We start from the raw sequence: 21,974 nt of genomic DNA, 5'->3' as shown, positions 1-21,974 counted from the left end.
GCAACTGGACGCCAGGGCCACACTCCGGTCGGTTCTGTGACTGGGGAGACTGGGAACGTGGCACAGAGGAGACGCCTGCTTCTTCTCCAGGAGACACATCTGTGAGGTTAACAGGGCAGGCGGCGCGAAGCAAGGCAGGGCCTCCCGGCCACCGTGCAGATAGCAACAGCCAGCTGTCCACAGTCCAGACGGGCCTCTGTGCCCTTTCCAGACGGCCCCCTCCTCGAGGCCCAAGGACCGTCTGGCTGCTGAGCTCCCAGGAGGTCCGAGGGGTGTGACCTCCCCCCTCCGCCCGGGCCCAGCTCAGGGCTGCCTATAAAGCTGGCCCGGGCCCGGTCCTCCGCACACCGGGCTGGGACCCTCGCCGAGCCTCCTCGGGGGACGCGTGCGCTCTGACCCCCGCCCCCCCATCCCCGGGCGGCACCATGAGGCCCCTGTGGCTGTGCTGGGCGCTCTGGGCGCTGCCCCTGACGGGCCCCGGGGCCGCCCTGACCGGCGAGCAGGTGCGGGCCAGCCTGCTGCGGCAGCTGGGCCTCCGCGAGGCGCCCGTCCTGGACCAGCGCGACGTGGAGGGGCTGGTCACCCCGGCCCACGTGAGGGCCCAGTACGTGGCCCTGTTGCGGCGCAGTCACGGCGCCCACTCCCGCGGGAAGAGGTTCAGCCAGAGGGTCCGAGGTGAGGTCCCCCTCCCACCGCAGCCCGGTGCTCGTTGGGAGCGGGGAGGCTGAGGCCAGCGGGCCTGTCCCGGGGTGGCCGTCGTGGGGGTGGGGAGCTCCACGGGACTGTGAGCGTGGCTGCATCCGGGGCCCTGGGCTCCGTCTGCACCAGGGGCCCCACTGGCAGAGGCGAGGCAGGAACGACACCCTCGTGGGTGCAGAAGCCCCGTGGGAGGAGGGGAGACAGAGAAAGGGGACTTGGGGCTAGTGACAGGGAGGATGGCCTTGGCCGGTCAGGCGCCTGGAGGCCTGGGGACGAGGAGGCTGGTCCTGAACGCTCTGCAGAGCTGACCGCTGGCGGCCACGTGGCCCGTGGTCAGGTGGTCCCACCGTCAGCCCGGAGCCTCAGGCGTTGGGGACACGGGGCCTGGTGCCTCTGGGGAACAGGAGCTGGCAACAGGCCCCAGGTGCCTCTTCCTCCGGTTGGGGACATTTCACTGGGCAGGAGCCCCTCAGGCAGGGAGTGGAGAGGAAGTCGGGGCTCTTGCCCTCCCTCCTGGAAAGGCCACTCTCAGCTGGTGACCACAGATATCCACGGTGGCTCTCTGCCTCCCTCTCTCCGCTGGCCCTCCCACTTTAGCTGAGCGCCTTCCCCTAAAGAAGGCTGCGTGTCGGGGCGCCTGGGGGGCTCAGTCGGTGAAGCGTCTGACTCTCGGTTTTGGCTCAGGTCGTGATCTCGGGGTTCGTGGGATCGAGTCCCACGTCAGGCTCTGCGCTGTCAGCACGGAGCCTGCTTGGGAGTCCCTCTCTCCCTCGCTCTCTGCCCCTCTCCCTCTTGGACTCGCTCTCTCTGTCTCTCTATGAAAATAAATAAATAAACTAAAAAAAAAAAAAAAGGCGGCTGTGCAGGTGAGGCCCCGCCCCCACCTCTCCCTGCCTTCCTGGGGGATTCTGCTCACTGGCTCTGGGCCCCGCGCCCTCCCAGCAGGCCTGACCTGCCTGCTGACCCTGCTCCCGTCCCCAGAGGTGGCGGGCAGGTTGCTGGCGGCCGAGGCCTCCACGCACGTGCTGGTGTTCGGCATGGAGGGGCGCCTGCCACCCAACAGCGAGCTGGTGCAGGCCGTGCTGCGCCTCTTCCAGGAGCCGGTCCCCAAAGCGGCGCTGCGCAGGCTCGAGCGGCTGTCCCCGCACGGCGCCCGCGCCCGCGTCACCGTCGAGTGGCTGCGCATCCACGAGGACAGCTCGAACCGCACCTACCTGGTGGACTCCAGGTGGGGAGGCCGTGGCCGGGCTGCCAGTGGGGAGGGGAGGGGAAGGGGGCGCAGGTGGGCCCAGCAAGGCAGGGTGGGTGGGGGTTGGCGGGGAGTGGGGGGGGGGAGGGGGACTGTTGGAGTGGGGACGGGGTGGGTGGGCCCCGTGGGGGGGAAGGGGGAGGTGGAGGGGGCTGGAGGGGGAGAAGGGGAGGGTGGCATGTGGCCTAGTGTGGGGGAGGGGGGGAGAGAAGAGGGGGAGGGGAGGGGGAGGGGGCAGGTGGGCCCAGTGTGTGGGGCGGGGCAGGCTCCCCCCAGGGGTGTCCCCAGCCCCAGCTCAGGCCCCCGTCTCCACGGGTGTCGCAGGCTGGTGTCCCTCCAGGGGAGTGGCTGGAAGGCCTTCGACGTGACCGAGGCCGTGAACTTCTGGCGCCAGCTGGGCCGGTCTGGGCAGCCGCTGCTGCTGCAGGTGTCCGTGCAGAGGGCGCACCTGGGCCCGCGGGCCTCGGGCGCCCACACGCTGCTCCGCTTCGCGTCCCAGGGCCAGGAGGGCACGGGGCAGGGCGAGCCCCAGCTGGAGCTGCACACCCTGGACCTCGGGGCCTACGGGTAGGCGCCTGGGCCCTCGGGGGCCCCCACGAACGGGCGGGTTGGCGTGGGGTCTCCCAGGGGCGCCGTGGGAATCAACGGACGCGGGGTTTCCCCCCCCCGTCCCGGGACTAAGGCCACGTACTGCGCAGGGTCTGGTTATTGGTGGTTCCCCGTCCGCGGCGCAAACCCCAGCCTGTGCAACGTGACGAGAGCTGGCGGTAAATCTCCCTCCCGGGTGCCCTCCCAGGCCCGTGACCTCAGCTGACCTGCGCCCCTCCCGTCCCCGCAGAGCTCAGGGCGACTGCGACCCCCCGAGGCGATGGAGGGCGCCCGCTGCTGCCGCCAGGAGACCTACGTTGACCTGCGGGGCATGCGGTGGGCCGAGAACTGGGTCCTGGAGCCCCCGGGCTTCCTGGCCTACGAGTGTGTGGGCGCGTGCCAGCAGCCCCCGGAGCCCCCAACCTTCAGGCGGCCGTTCCCGGGGCCGCGACAGTGCGTCGCCTCGGAGATGACCTCGCTGCCCCTGATCGTGGGCGTCAAGGAGGGCAGCAGGCCCAGGCCCCAGGTGGTCAGCCTGCCCAACATGAGGGTGGAGAAGTGCAGCTGCGCGTGGGACGGGGCGCCTGTGCCCAGGAGGCTGGGGCCTTAGGGCTGGCTGTGGCCTCCGATGGACTTGCCTCTGTGTGCATCCAGGCATCGGGACAGCTGGGGACTAAGGACTGCTGATGGCTAACGCTGGGCCATCTACTGAGCTCAGAATTTGCTTCCTGTGTCCATTCAGCTCACCTCCTAATTTTTCTGCCCAGGGTCACGACTCCCGTGCTTTGCTCTGGTCATTCACTGCACATCCCAAGCACTTACCTCTGTCAGTTCCCAAACTGTCACTGTCTCCTCGTCCCCTCACTGGGTCTGGGCTAAGCTCTGTGGAAAGGGCCTACGTGGTCCGGTCAAGTACGGGTTATGCATTTCCAACCCGGATTGTAAGGGCATTATCTAATAAACAAATGAAACACGTTTTATTCTGTATTTCTCTATTTTCCCCAGAACCCCAAGGGAACAGAAAGTTCTATAGAGATTAGGTCAACCTGCTTAGAAAATCAAGGAAGGAGCCGAGCAACACAGGAAGCTAGGATTGAAACACATTGAGCCCTGTGTGTCTGTCCTCTTACAATCGAAACAGACATCTTTTTGTCGTGGTGGACGCCTTACGGTTCTGGGCACAGCAAGCCGGCTTTGTTTCAATTCTACTTTCTACAAAATAAAAAAGTCTGTGATGAAAATCATCAGTCACACAAGCCTGTAGGTCACTCCTTTAGATTTAGGGGCACATGAGGGGAGCAACTGTGGAAAACGCTGGCTATGACAATTTATTTTTATTATTTTTTAATGTTTATTTTTCAGAAAGACAGAGACAGAGCGTGAGCAGGGGAGGGGCAGAGAGAGAGGGAGACCCAGAATCCGAAGCAGGCTCCGGGCTCTGAGCTGTCCGCACAGAGCCCCAAGCAGGGCTGGGACTCAAGGACTGTGAGATCATGACCTGAGCCAAAGTCGGATGCTTCACCGACTGAGCCACCTGGGGGGCCCCAGACAATTTAGAATGCCCAGATTATAGGGGCTGTTAAGTTGTGACTGTGTCGCAGGATCCCAGCCAGGACACCTTAATTCCTAGCCGGTCTGCACAGCGTTAATTAGCTCTGAATTCCACACTCTGAAAACCCCTATTTCCTTCCCCATCAAACAGAACGATTCCTGACTCCCATATACTTACTGGAGATTTAAGGAAACCGTGTTTTCCCAAGCACCCCTCATACTGTCTGATCCATAACAGGGGCTGTGGTTAGTTACCTCAACACACCGTCTCACCCATTTGGCCTTCTCTTGATTTTGAAATAAACTTAACCTACTGAAAATAAAATTTAGAAATCCCTTCGCTGTGAAGTCAAAGACCCTGACGTTTCTTCTTTTCTTTTTTTGGTCAGTGGGTGGCTTCACCATTCTAATTACAGAGATTAGTTAGAACCAGGCACTTGCTGGGGCACCTGGGGGGCTCAGTGGGTTAAGCATCAGGTTCTTGATCTCAGCTCAGGTCATGACCTCACAGTTCTTGGGTTTGAGCCCGGCCTGGGGCTCTGCGCTGACAGTGCAGGGCCTGCTTGGGATTCTCTCTTGGTCTTTCTCTGCCCCTCCCTGTCTTGTGCACGTGTGCCCTCTCTCTCTCTCTCTCTCTCTCTCTCTCTCTCTCTCTCTCTCAAAATAGATAAACTTAGAACCAGGCATTTCCCTGGACCCTTCAGCACAGACCAGGCAGGTGCTGGTGGCATTAATTGAGGCAGGGAGGCAGTGGGGACATGCAGGAGAGGGGTGTGAGAGGAGGTCTGATAAGTCTGGGGAGGTGGGGGGGCAGACATCCAGCCAACACCCCCCACCCCCATCACCTTGGGGGGGATCAAGTGTGAGGCTCTGGGCAGCGGAGGTAAGAGCAGGAAAGGATAGATGTCCACACACTTGCAGGGTGGAGCGTAGGGGCTGAGCGGGCCGGGCTAAGTGGATCAGGGTTGAGTGGACCAGGGCTGAGCGCAGAGGCTGAGCAGGCCAGGCCGAGCAGGCCAGGGCCAAGCACATGGGCCGAGTGCAAGGGCTAAGTTGACCGGCCGAGCAAACCGGGGCTGAGCGGGCCAGGGCTGAGCGCAGGAGTAAGGGGACCCGGCGGAGGGGACCAGGGCCCAGCGGACCGGGGCCAAGCGCAGGGGTGAGTGGACCAGGCCGAGCAGACCAGGGCCAAGAGCAGGGGCAGAGCGCAGGGACTAAGTCGAAGGGGGCCGAGCTCAGGGGCCCTCTGCAAACTCCAGGAAATAACTAGTGGGGGCGGGAGCGGGGTGGGGAGAAGGAGGAGGCCAGATGGGACGGAAAAAACCCCTCAGGGAAGCAACAGGAGACACCCGGACCCCAGCCCAGCGCAGGGAGCCACAGGCCGGGGCTCAGGTCAGGGTCACGGTGATGAGTAGGGAGATAAGAGAGCGCCTTTATCGCTGCAACCACAGGAGGCCGGGGCTGCAAGGGCACATGCCATCCAGGTCTCTCTCCCCAGCGGGACCCCTAGAAGGGCCCCAGGAACAGCCGCCCCCGCGCCCCGGGACCCCTGGACCTGCGCCCCCTCCCCCCGCGGGGCGGCCCCGGGTGCGCAGGGGCGGGGTCAGGTTCCGGGCGTAAGTCCCCGGGCGGCGCGCGGTCGGGCGGGGGCGGGGGCGGGATCCGAAAACTGGGCTCGCGGTGCGCATGTGCGGGAGGCGCCCGGAGTTTCACTTTGAAACTTTTCGGGGGCGGGACCCGCCGGTCAGGTGCAGCCGCCGCGCGGGCGCCGCAGGTACGGTGGGCAGGGGCGCCGGGTCGGGGTCGCCCGCAGCCCTCCCGGGGCCGAGTCCAGGGTCCCGGCCCGCGCGGACCCCCTCTCTCCGGGCAGGGCGGGGACGTGCTTCTCTAGCTTCCCCGCAGCCGTCTTGGACCGCCCCCCCCTCCCCTCCCCCCCCCCCGCCTTCGCTGGGGGGCTGACCCGGCCGGCCGGGGAGCAGGAGCGCAGCCGGGGGGGGGGGGGGGGCTCTTCCTTCTCAGACGCCCCCCCCCCGGGGGGTGCAGGTGGGAGCCACTGGGCCCTTTCCTCGGTGACCCCTGCCCGCGGCCCTGCTGGAGTCCAGGGGGGCCGGGGTGTGGGGGGAGGGGGCCTTGCAGGGAGGGGAGGAGGAGGAGATCTCCACCTGGAAACCCAAACCGTCGGGTTCGGGGACCTGATAAGACGACGGGCTACCTGAGACTCCGGGGCGGCCTGCACGTCCCAGCCCCGGGTGGGGCGGCCGCTGGCGCAGGACTTGCCCGGGGTGATTGACCAGACGACCTCGAGCTTCCTTCCAGGCCCAGGAGTGCCTGCGCGCCACCCCCGCGGTGTCCAGGCTTCGCGGTTAAGCCAGGGGGCTGTGCCCACCAGTGCAGCCCCGGGCACAAGGGGGCAGGGGAGGGAGACCCGCCTTTCTGAGTCCCTGGCTCCTGCTCAGACAGGGCTGAGGCCGTGGGGGATGGGGACAGACTCCAGATCATCCCGAACCCGACCCGAGAAACAACCCGTATTGTTTCTCCTTTCCCCTCCGGCCCGCATCACTGTCTTCCTCCCTCCTCCCCTCCCGGCGGGACACCTGTCACAGCCCTGAGTCGCTTCTGCCTCCACGTGGACGTGAGCAGAAGCAGAAACCTCTCTTCACACCACTTCTTTGTTCAGTGTTGGGGCAAAGGTCTCCCTGGCTGTTCCCTGGGCTCTAACAGGGGAAAAACCTGGACCGGCTGCTGACCTTGTGTTTCCCATTGGCTGGAGAAGTGACTTAAAATAAAAGCCAGGAGCCTTTTGGGTGCTCACGGACCAGGTGCTGGGCTGAGTGCTTCATGCACACGGTCTCAGGCGTGTGCCTCCCAACAGCCCGGGTTGAGAGAAATACCACCGCCCCGCTTCACAGGGGAGGAAGTCAAGGCACTGAGCGTGTAAGCCGCTGTCTGAGCCCAAACTCCAGGGCTGCTCAGGTATCTGCTGGGCGCGCTGCCTCCCACTGTAGCCAAAGGCTGGGCCGTTTTCTTGACGCTCCAGGGCTGACATCTCTGGAGGTGGACAGCTCTCCAGGTTCCTGGGGAACCCCCCCCCCCCGTTGTGTTTCCTTCACAACCTTCTTCTGCGTCTGGGAGCTCCGAGTCCGCTCCTCCCGTGGTGGAGGGACCCGGGCTGCTTGTGGTCTTGTAACAAAACCGGAAGATCTGCGATGATAAAAATACCCTGAATTTGTGTGGGGCCTTTTTGTAAGAACTGATGATGCTCACGCACCTGGTGCTACGTTCTGGCGTTTCCGGAAGGAAGGGGGAGGTGGTCAGGTGTGCTGCGTGGGCCGGTCCTTGCTGGACACACGTGGGCCGTGAGTTAGCACTGTGGCAAGTGGGAGACCAGCTGCTGGACCCAGCCCTCCCTCCCGACGGCCACGGCCAGGCTCTGGGGTGCACCTGGGCTGAACTTTGAGCTGGGGACCCGAGTCACCTGCTGCTCCAGGGGCTGCGGGGCCTCCACGGTGACTGTGGCTTTCCTGCCCTCACGTTGGTAGTGGAGAACCCTCTGGAAGGCATAGATACGTGCTAGGCACTCACATAGGTCTGTCGACGCACACAGGGAGGACTGCGCATCCATGAAGGAGGGCCTCCTCCCCAGCCCGCGAGGCTGCCCTGTGCTGGCTGTGTCCCCAGCGGCCTGTTGGGGAAAGTGCAGGGGAGCTGGCCCTGGAGGGAGCGCGACCTTTCAGCAGAGTTTGGACGCCATGTGTGTCCAGCGCAGGGACAGTCCGCGATCGAGCTGAAAGGTCTGAGAGAGACCACCACCCCCCAAAGCTGTGCCCTCCCCCGGAAGGGGGCTGGCTCTGGGGAGCCCGGAGCCCCCCCCCCACCAGGCTGGCAGTCCTTGCTGGCCGACCTGGCCAGTTCTTATCGGACTGTGTAAAACCAGCCAGGGAGCCAGTTTGGCAGGAGGGAAGGGACCCAGAGGTGTGCCCGGGGTGGAAGGGGGTACAAGGAAGACGAGGAGCCTCGGGGGGCTTCCTCCCACGGGACCTCTGCTCTGCTCAGCCTCAAGCAGCATCGGCCAGGGCCGCCCGCCCCCAGCAGCCACTCCTCAGGGACAGTGCTCCCTCTGTGAGCATTTTATGGGCGTGATTTTTCCTTTCCTCTTTACCTTTCAAGCCTTCCCTGTTCTGCTGTGTCCCTTTTCCTGATTCTGGCCCTCGGGTAGCAGCTGCCCTTGGGGAGGCCCTTACCGGGGGCCCACAGCCACCCATGCTTCTGTGGAGTGGACCCTCCCTGGGCCCAGCGAGGCCTCGAGCCAGAGGTCAGGCTGCTGAGGCTGGAGGAGGAGGAGAGGGGCAGGCAGCACAGAGGAGCGCCCAGAACCAGTTTGGGTGGTGGTGGGGGATTGGGGGGGGGGAGCTGGGCGGGGGAAGCAGGGTGGAAACACCAAAGGCTGCATGTGAGGCCCTGAGTTCAGAGGCTTGGGGCGGGCGTGAGCCAAAGCGGAAAAGGCAGCTCCTGGTGACTCTGCGTTCCTTCAGGGAGGCCTGGAAAGGCTGTGCGGCCCAGTCCTGGGGTCGGGAGAGCCCAGCAGGAAGTGAGTGGCAGGCCTGAGGCAGCTTGGGAGGCGGCCGGGACTGTTCCTGTCTCTGCCGGCACTGGCTGAGGACCTCGCCCAGGGACTCGCCCGCAGTCCTTCCTTCCCTGGGCGTCTGGTATGTGTGAGGCAGGACAGGGGTTTTGGGGGGGGGGCAGGCGCTGGCCTCACAGCGTCAGGCCGGGCGCTCTGTCGGGGGTGGTGCTGCTGGGCGACCCTTAAAGCAGGGAAACCAAGATCTGCCTCCCAGAGGTAGTCTTTGTGACTCTGTTGAGGGCCACCAGCTCCGTGGCTCTGGCGTCACATCGTCTGGCCATTGGCAAGCCTCTCATAAGGGGTGAGAGAGTGACTCAGGCTCCTGGGTCATCCTCCCATGTCCTTGGAGCTGCCTCTAACCGCTTCCTGCAGTCCATCCTTTGTGTGTGTGTGTGTGTGTGTGTGTGTGTGTGTGTGTGTGTGTGTGAGAGAGAGAGAGAGAGAGAGAGAGAGAGAGAGAGAGTGTGTGTGTGTGTATGAGACATTGTCCCCAGCCAGCCCGTCCTGGGGGTCGAAGTGGCAGTCACCACCCCAGCCACATCGCCAGGCAGTCCAAATATCTCCGTCCCTTTTCTTCTGGTCCCCAAGATTTTTGTCCCTGTGGCAGGTTAGAGATAGCAGACCTCGCAGAAGTTCCCTGACAGACGAGTCAGAGCTTGAGGAAGGGTTGCTGAGTTATCGCTCCCGGCTCTCCAGCCACAGACGGTGTGAGGGGGCGCTAATTCGGGGGCCTTCGGGGGCCTTCGATGACAGGGACAAACACTGGTGGTTTCCTAGCTTCCTGGGGCTCCCAGAAGCCTCAGAGAGGAAAGGTCTATGAGCAGCCTGGAGTAACCTGGAGTCGTATTTGCTTTGAAAAGGCCGGGCCTTCCTGTTAGACTGGGGAGGTGGGGGAGGGGTTTCCCCGGGAGGGTGGGGGTGTGCCCCTCTTTCCCACCTGCTTCCACCACCCCCCTTGCCCTTTCTGGCTGCCCCTTCAGGGCCTTCCTGGAGCTGACATGTGTGTGCGTACTTGGATGGACGTTCCTGATTTGTTTCTTCCTGCGTTTTCGTCTTTCCCACCTTTATCTCCTTCGTTTCTGTCCCCCGACTGTCCCCCCAAGCCCCCAGGGGCTCCCCGGGGAGGACTTTCCTGGCAGGAGCTCAGGCACCTCTTAGGAGGCAGGCCCCTGTCCCCCCACCTCCCTCCCTGCTGTGTCCTGATGAGCTGTCCACCGGGCCATCTGACCCTTGGGACTGTTCCCACAATGGGGCTATTCTCCTGGGCTCTGCCAGGCACGCGGGGCCCGGTGCCCGCCTCTCCCTGATTGCTTGCTGCTGGCTGTGCCTAGCGGCCCCTGGGCCCACCTCGGGCCCTGCCAGTGCGGGTGGGGGACCCTCCGGGGACCCCTGGCCCTGACTGTCTGCCCGGTTTGCTCTCCAGGGAGGAGGGGCACGATGAACAACTCCCTGATCCTGGAGCTGTGGCGGTCCAAGGCGGTGTCTGTGCGTGAGCGGCTGGGCATCGGGGACCAGCCCAACTACTCGTACTGCTACAACGCGGCCAAAAACAGCACCGTGCTCCAGGGGGTCACCTTCGGGGGCGTCCCCACTGTCCTGCTCATAGACGTCAGTTGCTTCCTGGTGAGTCCCCTCCTGAATCGTGTCCCCCCCTCTCCTCCCGGGCCTTCTGGAAAACTCAGGTATGGGATCAGGCGTGCCCGAGTTCACACGTCACCTCTGCCCCTCACCTGCTGTACCCCGGGGAGCCGCGCTCTGCGGGTGACGCAGCTGTCCCCCTGGTCACAGAGTCAGCCTGTTGCGTGGTGAGGCCCGTGGAAGGGGTCAGTCCACAGGGACCAGAGGCATGAGCTGGAATAGAGTGGCCGCACCTCCCAGCTTAGAAATGTCACCTCCTGTCCCCCGCTGGGTCCTGGGCCTTTTAGGGGATCAGTCGCAGAGCAGAGGACACAGCTGGGGAAAGGCCCACCTTCGTGGCCTTCAGTGGCCCAGACCTGCCTGTTCCCAGGGGGTCCCCCGGTTTGCAGTATGCTGTTCTTCTCCCCCGCGGGTGGTTGGGTGGGATTCCCCGGGGGCCACGGGGCCCCTTCTTGTGTTCCTGCCTGTGGGGTGGCCATACCTCTCGCTGAGGGTATAAATGAGTAGCTTGTGCTGGGGAGGGGGTGTCCCCAGGACTCAGATCTGCCCTGTTGCCCCAGGATTTGCCTCACAGTGGCACCTTAGGGGCTGGCATGGGAACCCACCTGCCACTCACGTCGCTTTCACGAGAAAGGGCTCTGTGGGGCGCCCAGGGGGCTCAGTCGGTCAACCGTCCGACGCCTGATCTCGGCTCAGGTCCTGATTTCATGGTTCATGGGTTCGAGCCCCACAGTGGGCTCTGTGCCGATGGGGAGGAGCCTGCCTGGGATTCTGTCTCCCTTTCTCTCTGTTCCTCCCTGGCTCGTGTGCTGTCTCTCTCTCTCTCTCTCTCTCTCTCTCTCTCTCTCTCTCTCTCTCTCAAATAAATAAACTTTAAAAACATTTATGAGAAGGGCTTTTAGGTGCCAGACAACCTGTTTCTTGGAGTCCACGTGTAGGTTGAGAACACCAGCCTCGGGTGACAGGGGTGGGGGGTCCCGGGGGTGCGCCGGTGACGCTGAGGGCTGGTGGGAATAACGAGAAGGGGCGCTGGAGAGCGAGGGTGGACACGGCTGCAGGGGCGCCGGCGAGGGGAGCTGGGTGTTTATCAGGGGATGTGATGGGTGCACACGTGAGCCAGAGCGGCTGGGAGAACATGGGCGCATGAGACACACACCCCAAGAAGGCAGCAGAGGGGGCGGCGGGGTTGGGGGGGGCACTTGCCGGACGGCCTTCAGCTTTGTCCTGAGACGTGACTCACCTGCCTCCGGGAATAGTCACCAGCTTCCCCGTCCACCTGGAGACGGTCCCGAAAGGGACGCGGCCCCTGTGGGGTTCTGGCCTCTGGATTCCCTTTAGGGAGACAAACCCACATTTAAAAGGTCAGTTCTGGGCGCCTGAGTAGCCCAGTCGGTTAAGCATCTGACTCCTGATTTCGGCTCAGGTCATGATCTCCGAGTTCGTGGGTTTGGGCCCCACATTGGGGGAGCCTGTTTGGGATTCTCTCTCTCTCTCTCTCTCTCTCTCTCTGCCCTTCCCCTGGTTGCTCTCTCTGTCTCTCTCTGAAAATAAATAAATAAACCTTAAAAAAAAAAAAGCTTAGTTCCTAAAAAAAATAAGTAAATGAAATAAAATGAAAATAAAAAATAAAATGAAATAAAATAGAATGAAATGAAATAGAATGAAATGAAATAGAATGAAATGAAATAGAATGAAATGAAATAGAATGAAATGAATGAAATGAAATAAATGAAATGAATGAAATGAAATAAATGAAATGAAATGAAATAAATGAAATGAAATGAAAAGAAAATGAAATGAAATGAAAGCCTGGTTTGTGACCGAGGCCGGCAGGGGTAGGTGAATTGAAAACGGCTCTGTGTCACCCTCCCTGAACCTTGAAGGGCGGTGGTCTGTCCAGGCAAGACCGGGTCTGAGGACCGCCAAGGTGAACGCGGAGGAGGTGGTGTGGAGCTTACAGATTTTACAGCTGGACGGGGTTTAGAGCGATCGGCTGAGGGCCCCAGGCTGTGGAGACCGAGCTGCCAGAGCCCAGGCTCCTTGGTGGGCAGTGTCCCCCGTCCAGGCCCCATGCTGGGGTCCTCGGGGCTTGCCTGGGGGAGCACCCGGCTCGGCCTGGGGGAGCTCTGCTTCCTCGCCCTGTAATTAAGTGCAGTTCTGTGTAAGAGGAAGGAAGCGGGTCCTGGGCGGCTGTGAGGCCTGGTCTCGCCTTCCTGCTCAGGAGCACTGAGGGCTGATCAGCGCAGGGTCGGTGGGGTGGGGGTCCTGGCTGTTGCTGCCCTGAGAGCAAAGAGCGGGGCCGATGCTCATGGTGAGGAGGGCGCCGGGGCCAGCTCAGGGACGGGCTCGTGGCCTCTGTGCCCTGGCATCGGCGACAGGCGCTCGTGAAGACGGTGGGCAAAGGGTCGGATGGTTGAGCTGTGTGGCCTCGGGCGGCTCGGTGCCCTCTCTGGGCCCTTGTAGCCCCGCTGGGTTCAGGCTGGTGGGCTTTGCCCCTAAGGCAGGTGTCTCTAATGAGAAGTCCCTTTACTTGGTTTCTTCTCTCCTGTCAGTGTTTGATCTTGGTGTTTTCCATCATAAGAAGGAGATTCTGGGATTATGGCCGTATCGCCCTGGTGTCAGAAGCGGACAGGTAAGCAGGACGTGTCACCTCGAGAGCGTGAGTGTGTGTGTGTGTGTGTGTGTGTGTGTGTGTGTGTCACTGGGACGGGGCTGGGGGCCCACGCGTGTTGCTGACACTACGTTGTGTCCACTGAGCACATCCGTCCGCCAGGCCTGGGTCAGAAGCCGTCTCTCCTCACCACAGGTGCCTCTCCCACGGCCGTGGCCTGGCCGTGAACCTTGCTGGAGGAAGTTTAGTTCCTTTACACACTCGGGGCTTTCGTTATCAGCTGAGACGGATGCCACTCTTCTTCCTCACCCTGAATGTTGAAAGAGTGTCCCTTCTCTGACATGAGTTAGCTGGGGGCTGGGGGCGAGGCGAGCCCCCGGGGAGCTGCTCCTGTCCCCGCTCAGGGTCAGCGTGGGCCGGTGGCCCTCACTCAGCCAGCGTCGGGTGAGTCTGGTGCAGCAGGGACCCCCTTGGCTGGACGTCACCTGGGCTCTGCTGGCTGCTCACGACTCCTCAAGGGGGGACCGTCCTCTAGGTCCGCACCCTGGCGTCTCCAGCCCCGGCTGGCTGTCACACGGCCTGGGACCTGGTGTCAGATGCAGGACAGGAAGCAGTGGGGGGAGACACCCCTGTGGCCAGGCTCCCCCCACCGGGCCGCTCGGCTTCCCCAGGCCGACCTCCACCCTTGCTGCACAGGCGTTGGACTGTGGTCTCTGTGCGAGGCACGGGCCGCGTCGCTGCGAAAGCTCCGTGCCGCCTCCTGCCTCCTGGGTCCTGGCGTTTGCGAAAGCCCGAGGGTGTTCACCTTGCCCCGAGGGCTTCTTGGGAGCCTTAGACAGTTTTGGGGGGACTCTGGGGACGTGATGTGTTTGTGGCACCCCGAGTCCCAGGAGGGGCCGTGCACTGGAAAGGTACTGAGCCTGTGAACCCCAGGAGGCCCTGCTTCCTCCTTGGCTGCAAGGCCGTGGTCAAGTCCCCACCTTCTGGGGTTTCTCTCCTCCTGTCCCCTGTCCCCCGCAGGGCACCCAGAAGGTCAAATGAGAGAGCTGCCTGTGAAGGCTTTGAAAGTCAAGGTTCGTCCTGTCTTCTGCCCCTGCGAGTGAGGTTTTGGAATCGGTTCTAGAAAACTGGAAGTGATAATGAACATAATTCACACACCTCAAGCGACCCCCCACACACAGGGCAGGGGAGGGGAGCCCCCCCCAGCATCCAGACGCCCACGCTCCCATTTTCTTGTCCCTGAAAGTGGGGTGCCGCTTGTCATCAATGGCGGTCACACTTCAGTCTTTCTCATCGGTTCATAAGATTATTATGTCCCTGGCAGCCAGTGGTGGTGTCGATTTGATAAAACGAGGTTAATCTGACGTGCCGGGAGACGTATCGCAAACGTCAACAGTCTGAAGTCCCCTTGGGTGGGCCCGGAGCCGAGGCCCCAGGGTGCGGGGTGCGGGGACGGCCTGCCAGTGCCCTGACCCCTTGTCACCCGGCCCATGTAACGCGGGGGTTTCGCGTCTTGCACGCCCAGGTGCGGTCGCCGCCCTGGTGGGTGTGTTTCACGGGCTGAGTTAGATCTTGTCCCAGACTTGGAGGAAGGCCACAGCTTTGGTCCCGGGCTCTAAGGGATGGCGGGATACCGGACGGAGGTTTTCAGACTTCGAAAAAGGATTTCCTGGCATTTTTTTCCTTTTGTGTTCCCAGCGATTCCAGGTTCCAGAGACTGTCATCGTCGTCCTCTTTTGGGCAACAAGATTTTGAAAGCGAGCTGGTTGGTATCGACGGGACAGGCGTGGCTGTGGCCGTGGTGGGGGCGGGGCAGGGCAGCCGGGTACTGGTTCGGGGGCCGACTTGGCCCCCCGCGTCCTGAGTGGCAGGTGCTGGTGGTGAGCCCCCTGGACTTGGGACGGACCGCGGGGAGGGTGCAGCGGGGAGGCCCAGGGGGTGACACGGGGTTAACTCTGAGGCAGGGGCTCCCGAGTCCCCTGTGGTCCCAGCGCTCGGCTCTCATCACACGCAGGGATCTGTGTGACGGTTCATTGCTGACGTGCCTGCTGGCGGCGAGTCAGAGGTGGGCGGCCCAGCCGGGTTCCCCGGCACCTGACCCTGAGGAGGTGCCCAGCGGGCCGGGGTCCAGCCCAGCTTTGGGGGTGGAGGGGTTACGATCAAGAGAGGCGATGGACAGTCAGCCGACGGACCCTCTTCCCTCCAGAGTCCCACCTGGGGGGGGGGGGCCTGTCCCATCCGTGAGGCTTGTTTCCTTGTGTCTGTCCTGCGTCTCGGTCAGCACTGCGGGCCATCCAGCAGAACAGTTCCAGAACCGCTCTGAGCTCTCACCGGCTCTCGGGTCAAGTTCAGGCCTCGGCCCTGGAGCAAACTGTCAAAACTTGAGGGGTTTTTACGAGAATTCCAGGCACAAGGTGCGTGTCCCAGAGGACTGGGGGCCGGCAGACTCTGTCGCCTTGGGGACAAGCCGTGGCCTTTGCTGGATTTGGGACAAAAGCGCTGCTTCTATATAACGGGGGGTTAGATGGTTAGTGACCGTCAGAGGCGGTGATTCCATCCGCCTCCCGGGGACAGAGATGCTCAAAGCTAATCCCTGATCTCTCCGTTCCCAGGGATGCTGTCCCTGGCTGACTGCCATCTTTCGCCTGCAGTGAGTACAGCGGGTGTGTGCGTGAACGTGGGTGGGTGTGTTAGTGGGTGGGCGCGCGTGTCTGCCTGTCTTTCCTCGGGTGGCTTTGCCTCTGCGCTTGGCCGGCGAGGAGGAAAGGAGCCGGGATGCCTGACGCCGAGATGGGTCCCTAGATGCTTCTGGGTTCGAGGCGGAGCCTCGTGTGGGGGCCGGGCATGCAGGTGGCCCACACGGCCCGCACAAGCCACTTTCCCCCTCGCTTTGGGCAGGAACGCTTTGCACCTTCAACTCCTCCGCTTCCAAGTTTCCTTGTTTCTAACGTTTGGGGCCCGTGGGGAGAAATCCTGTGAAGCTGGGAGCGGCTGGGAGCGGAGGAGGTGCGGTTTCGGAGGTGGTGAAAGAGGAGGGCCTCTTAGAATTGATGAAATGCGGTGGTTGCGGGACGTCGGGTACGTCCCTCTCCCTGGGCCTCAGTTTCCACGACTGTAAGAGGGGCCCAGGCGACACAGCGGGAGAGGTGGGTCGGCCGGCCCCTGCCTGCCCACCACCGCGAAATCACGTCACTGGGACGCGTTTCCTCCTGACGTGGCAGGTCACTCCGAGCGCGGGTCCGGCGCACACAGAGAGGATTTTAGGTGTCCTAGACCCTCCCCTGACACGTGCCCACGGCGGGTGCCCCTTGGGGGACTGCGGCCTGTGGCCACTGCTGGGTGGGGCTCACGCCGCTCCCCTGTCCCGGCGGTGGGGACCCCACTCAGCCTGGGTTGGGTGGGGCGGCGTGAGACACGCTGCGTCGTCATTTCATGGTAACCCGCAAAGGCTGTTGGCAGATCTGCTCTGTACCCCTCCTCCCTCCACCCCTCCTCCCCATACCCCCTCCTCCACCCACACTTGCTCCTCCCCACACCCCCCTCCTCCCCATAGACCCTCCTCCCCATACCCCTCTTCCCCTCCCCCAACCCCCCTTCTCCTCCCATACCCCCCTTCCCCTCCCCATACACCCCTCCCCTCCCCATACCCCCTTCCCCTCCTCCCAACCCCCTCTTCTCCCCCATACCCCTTCCCTCTCCCCATACCCCCCTTCTCCCCCATACCCCCTCCCTCTCCCCATACCCCCCTTCTCCCCCATACCCCCTCCCTCTCCCCATACACCCCTTCTCCCCCATACCCCCTCCCTCTCCCCATACACCCCTTCTCCCCCCATACGCCCTCCCTCTCCCCATACCCCCCTTGTCCCCCCATACCCCTTCCCCTCCCCATACCCCCTTTCCCTCCCCCCAACCCCCTTCTCCCCCCCATGCCCTCCTTCCCCTCCCCATACCCCCTCTCTTCCCTCATACCCCCCTTCCCCTCCCCATACCCCCCTTCCCTTCCCCATATCCCCCCTTCTCCCCATACCCCCTTTCTCCCCTCCATACCCCACCCTGTTCCGTGCCCCTCCCCCCCGCCCAGTTCCCTCTGCTGGCACAGGCATTTCTCTGGAGGGGGGCTGTCACTGGTACTCTGAGTGTCCCCACTCTGTCCCTGTAACACTGTATCAGACACTGGGATGCCGCGTGTCCCCCGGCTTTGTCCCTGTAACACTGTATCAGACACTGGGACGCCGCGTGTCCCCCGGCTTTGTCCCTGTAACACTGTATCAGACACTGGGACGCCGCGTGTCCCCCGGCTTTGTCCCTGTAACACTGTATCAGACACTGGGACTCCCTGTGTCCCTGTAACACTGTATTAGATATGTTTTCAGTGTCTACTCCTTCCTGTTGCAAAAAGGATACTTTGACTGTTTTAAGGCCACAGTTGCATTCTAACAGCTGCTCGCGGCCAGTGTCGCAGGTGACATTCAAAGCATCCCCTCAGTTTCCTTGGCTTTGCCTTCCTGGCAAGATAGGGAGTCGGTCAGAGGTGTGTCTCCAGAAAACCTGTTGAGGAAAGAAAGTCGGAAGTCGCCGCCGGGTTAGGTTTGGGCCCCCATCCTGTTTGTTCAGTGCGCACGGTTGGGGGCAGGGCAGGTACTTTCTGGCAGGTGATTGGGAAGTGCAGCCGGTGTGGTCAGGTGCAAAGCTCTGTCCTCCAGGTAAACAGCACGCAGGGTAGCGTCCGTCCCCAGGCTGGCTTCTGAGCATCTGCCCGGTGCCCGGCCGGCCTGGCGTGCCCACCTCACCGCCTCACGTGTGGCCCGTGGCTCCCGCCGGTCTCCCACCTCTCGGATCTGCTTTGGTGCCGTGACACCCGCTTCTCTTACCACTGCCCGCGCAGAATTTTCCTGCTTTTCTGGAAGCCGGACCCTCAGGGAGACCCCCCTTTTCCCTCTGTGGCATTCTGGCTGTCAGCGCCTGGAATTTTCCAGGTCCCCAAGGGGGCCGGAGCGTCCAAATAGGGCAAGGAGGAAAGGGCGGAGCCCCCATGAGGCCAGCAGGACACAGGGAGGGGGCCGGACGGCAGGGTGGGGAGCCCGGAACAATTGACATGTTGACAGAAGCAGGAGGGGCTGCGGGACCTCCCCCTGCACACGTGTCTGCAGGGATGCGGGCAGCAGGTGCCTGGGGGTGTGGTGTGGGGGGTGTGGTGCAGGGCGCTGGGAAGGAGGCTCCTCCGGGCTTGTCCTGCCTCCGCCCTCCCGAGCTGCGCGACTGAAAGCTCGGTGTCCTGGGATGTGAGGAGACGGGACAGCCCGGCCCGGCCCTGCCGCTCACCCGGGTCCCCTGTGCGTGTCTTGGGCAGCGATGACCAGATTCTGGAGCGGTGTGGGGAGGACGCCATCCACTACCTGTCCTTCCAGAGACATGTCATCTTCCTACTAGTGGTCGTCAGCTGCTTGTCCCTGTGCGTCATCCTGCCCGTCAACCTCTCGGGTGATTTGCTGGGTAATGTTCCCTCGTCTTGTGTGACTCACGGCCCGGGGTGGGGTTGGGGGGGGCTCGTGGGGCTGGGGTGGGCCCAGGTGTCAGGAGGCCTCGGGGTGACTCCGGAACGTTCCCCTCTGCCTGGCCGTGCCTCTCAAGAGGCACCCCCCACCCCCGGACCTGAGCCTGGGCCAGGAGCTTGGCCCCCGGTGTGAGCTTCGGTTCTAAGTAAGGGGAATAAAACCCCAAGACTCGTAGGATCGGGGGCCTTCGGAGAGCGTTTCATACTTTCCTGCCCCCACGTGATCACAATCGGGAGGCCACAGTGAGTGGGTGTGGGAGATGTTCGTGACGCTCAAAGTCACAGCCTGGAACCGTGTGTCCTGCCAGTGCGGGAGGCTGGCTTCCAAAATGCCAAAGAATCCGCTTCCTCCTCCCTCCCTCCCTTCCTTCTTCTCTCCCTCCTCCCTTCCCTCCTCCCTCCCTCCCCACCTTCCTCCCTCCCCACCTTCCTCCCTCCCTCCCTCCCTCCCTTCTCTTCCTCCCTCTCCTCTCTTCCTTCCTCCCTCCCTTCTTTCCTCCCTCCTCCCTCCCTCCCTTCCTTCCTTCCTACCTCTCCTCTCCTTTCCTTTCTTCCTTCCTTCCTTCCTTCCTTCCTTCCTTCCTTCCTTCCTTCCCCTTTCTCCTTTCTCCTTTCTCTCTTTTTCTCTTTTTCTCTTTCTCTCTTTCTCTCCACCCAACACGGGGCTGGAGCTCACGACCCCGAGATCCAGAGTCACACACTCTGCTGACTGAGCCAGCCAGGGGCCCCACGAATCCACTTCTCATGCCCAGGGATTCCCAGCTCGGTTTTGGGACCCGTTCAGGAGGATTTCAGATTCTCAAGGAATGTCACAAGAATCTCAAAGCAAGAGAAATTCCGATTGTGACTTACCCACGCGGCGGGTCGGGAAGAGGTTGTCGGGTAAAGTGGGGCCTTGGGTTGGTGCAGTTCTGAAAAGACCGGACGGCCGGTCCCTGTCCTCTGACGGGCCTGGCCGTCTCGTGCTTCCTCAGAGACCCACGGACCGAGGCGGGCCGCCCCCGTCCCCCTTCCCTAGTGTGACCCTAAGACTAAGTGTCTTGCTTGTCTGCAGACAAAGACCCTTATAGCTTTGGGAGGACGACCATCGCAAACCTGCAGACGGAGTGAGTATGGGGCGGGGGCCAGGGCTTTGCGGGCACTGCCTGCCCCGGGCAGTGCTGCTGTGCGGGGTGGGGGTGGGGGTGGTTAGGAGACGTGGAGGGCCCGCCCCCCCGCAAACCCCGCCCTGTGTGGGAGCCGGGCCCTGATGGCAGGTGTCCCCGCTCAGCGATGACCTCCTTTGGCTGCACACTGTCTTTGCCGTCATCTATCTCCTCCTCACCGTGGGCTTCATGAGACACCACACCCGGTCCATCCAGTACCAGGAGGAGAACTCGGTGAGCGAGGCGGGGAGGGTCACGGGTGGGGCCAGAGCGGAGCCTTGACCCGGCCTGTTGCCAGGACACGGGAGCCGTGCGCTTAAAGAGGCCTCTGTGGGACCTGGCTGGCATGTTTGTGCTCACGGTTGACTTCAGCTTTTCGTTCATTCGTTTGTTAATTTTTTTTTTATTTCATAAATTTCTTTTTGTTTCATGTTTGTTTTTGAGAGAGACAGAGACAGAATGCGAGTGGGTTAGGGGCAGAGAGAGGGGGAGACACAGAATCCGAGGCAGGCTCCAGGCTCCGAGCCGTCGGCACAGAGCCCGACGTGGGGCTCGAACCCACGAACGGTGAGATTGTGACCCGAGCTGAAGTCGGACGCTCAACCGGCTGAGCCACCCAGGCGCCCCAATTCACTTGTTATTTTTAAGGTTTTTATGTGTTTATTTTTTGAGAGAGAGAGAAGGAGAGATAGCACGAGCAGGGGAGGAGCAAAGAGAGAGGGAGAGAGGACCCCAAGCAGGCCTTGCCCTGTCAGCACAGAGCCCGATACGGGGCTCGATCCCACGAACCGTGAGATCGTGACCTGAGCCGAAATCAGTGGTCGGACGCTTAACTGACTGAGCCACCCAGATGCCTGACATTAGCTTCTAAAATTTTTCTGATTAGGGGCATCTGGGGGGCGGGGGTCAGTCAGTAAAGCATGTGAAGGACCCCCTCTGGGCTCTCCCAGGGGAGCACTGGTCCCTCCAAGCTCTCACTGTGTTCCGTGGGGAGGGGCGGGGCTGGGTGGGCTTGAATAGGGCGGAAACCCTGGGCCCACCTGGGGACTGGCGTGCCTTGGGGTGACATCCCCCGCCCCCATGTGTGTCTCTGGCAGGTGAGGCGGACCTTGTTCATCACGGGACTCCCCCGAGACAGCAAGAAGGAGACAGTGGAGACCCACTTCCGGTGAGCAGGGCTGTGGCCCCTCCAGGCGGGGCAGATGCCTCAGGCGGGCCGCTCTGTCTTCTCTTTGGGCGCCCAGAGACTTGGCGAAGGGCCTGGCCCTGCCATGCGAGCATCCCATGGCCGCCGTGTGCCAGCCTGCTGTGGAAGGCTTCTAGAAGTCTGGGGTCTAGAAGGCCTGTCCGCTGCAGGCCGCCCCGGGGGACCACAGCAGCTGGAGCACAGGCCAGGCTGTAGGTGCAGAGAAACAGCTCGAGGGCACGAGCAGGTCTCCGGGGGGTGGGGGGGGCCTGCGCTGGCACAGGCGTCCGCCCACGGGTGTCTCTGGAGGGAGCACCTGCACCAAGGAGTCCTGCGGTGGAGGAGGAGGCAGGGCTCCTCTGGGGGAGGCCGTGTGTGTGTGTGTGTGTGTGTGTGTGTGTGTGTGTGTGGTACCAGGGATGCAGGGGAGGGGGGTGTGGAGCAGGAGAGGGGAGGGCAGGTGCAGAGGCCCCGGGACCCCGGCTGGAGGGCTTGCCCCGGGCGGCGAGCTGAGGATTCAGTCCGAACGCACCCCTCCCAGTCCCGCAGCCACTAACTTGCCGCGGGGACTCGGGGTGACCACGGTGTAACTCAGCACTATTTGCGGACGACGGCGATTCGTAGAAACAGAGAGCGAGTGCCTGATTTTGTGTGTCTGGTGGGCAGGGAGCATCGTTTAGCGGCCACTGGTGCCCGGCTGCCTGGATTCACATCTGGGCTCCAACAGCCACTCGCGGTGTGACCTTGGGCACAAGTCGCTTAACTTCTCCGGCCCTTATTTTCCTCATCTGTAAAATGGGGACAGAACCTCCCAGGCTATGGTGAGGACGGCATAGTGAATACCGTGGGAGCACCCGGCCGGTGTGAGTCCACACACAGCACACTTGTGAGGGTCGTACTACGGTTGTTAATGCGGGTGTAGACGTTTGCTGGGCTGCGAGCCCCCTGCGTTCATTGAACCTGAAAGGTCTGTGATCTTCAAAAAGGGGCCACACGCTGGGTAGGATTTCCGCACGGTCCAAGGTAGGCGTGAGCCAGAGCAGACGATAGTGCTCTTCCTCCGGGTGGGTGAAGGAGGTCACGAACCGGATTCATCTGGCCCCACACGCGCCCGCTGACGTACAGCCAA

The 21,974-nt window shown here is 62.5% G+C and overlaps 2 pseudogenes; both read left to right on the top strand.

The window, feature by feature from the left end:
• Window positions 1–425: 425 nt before the first annotated feature.
• Window positions 426–3,146, top strand: LOC131495928 (left-right determination factor 1-like; annotated as a pseudogene).
• Window positions 3,147–5,755: 2,609 nt separating this feature from the next.
• Window positions 5,756–21,974, top strand: part of LOC131495921 (CSC1-like protein 1) — a 28,738-nt pseudogene continuing 12,519 nt past the window's right edge.

Source organism: Neofelis nebulosa, chromosome 15 (genome assembly GCF_028018385.1).
Source record: "Neofelis nebulosa isolate mNeoNeb1 chromosome 15, mNeoNeb1.pri, whole genome shotgun sequence".
Classification (NCBI taxonomy): domain Eukaryota; kingdom Metazoa; phylum Chordata; class Mammalia; order Carnivora; family Felidae; genus Neofelis; species Neofelis nebulosa.
Note: the sequence above shows the minus strand (reverse complement) of the source record. Positions and strands in the feature narration are given on the sequence as shown.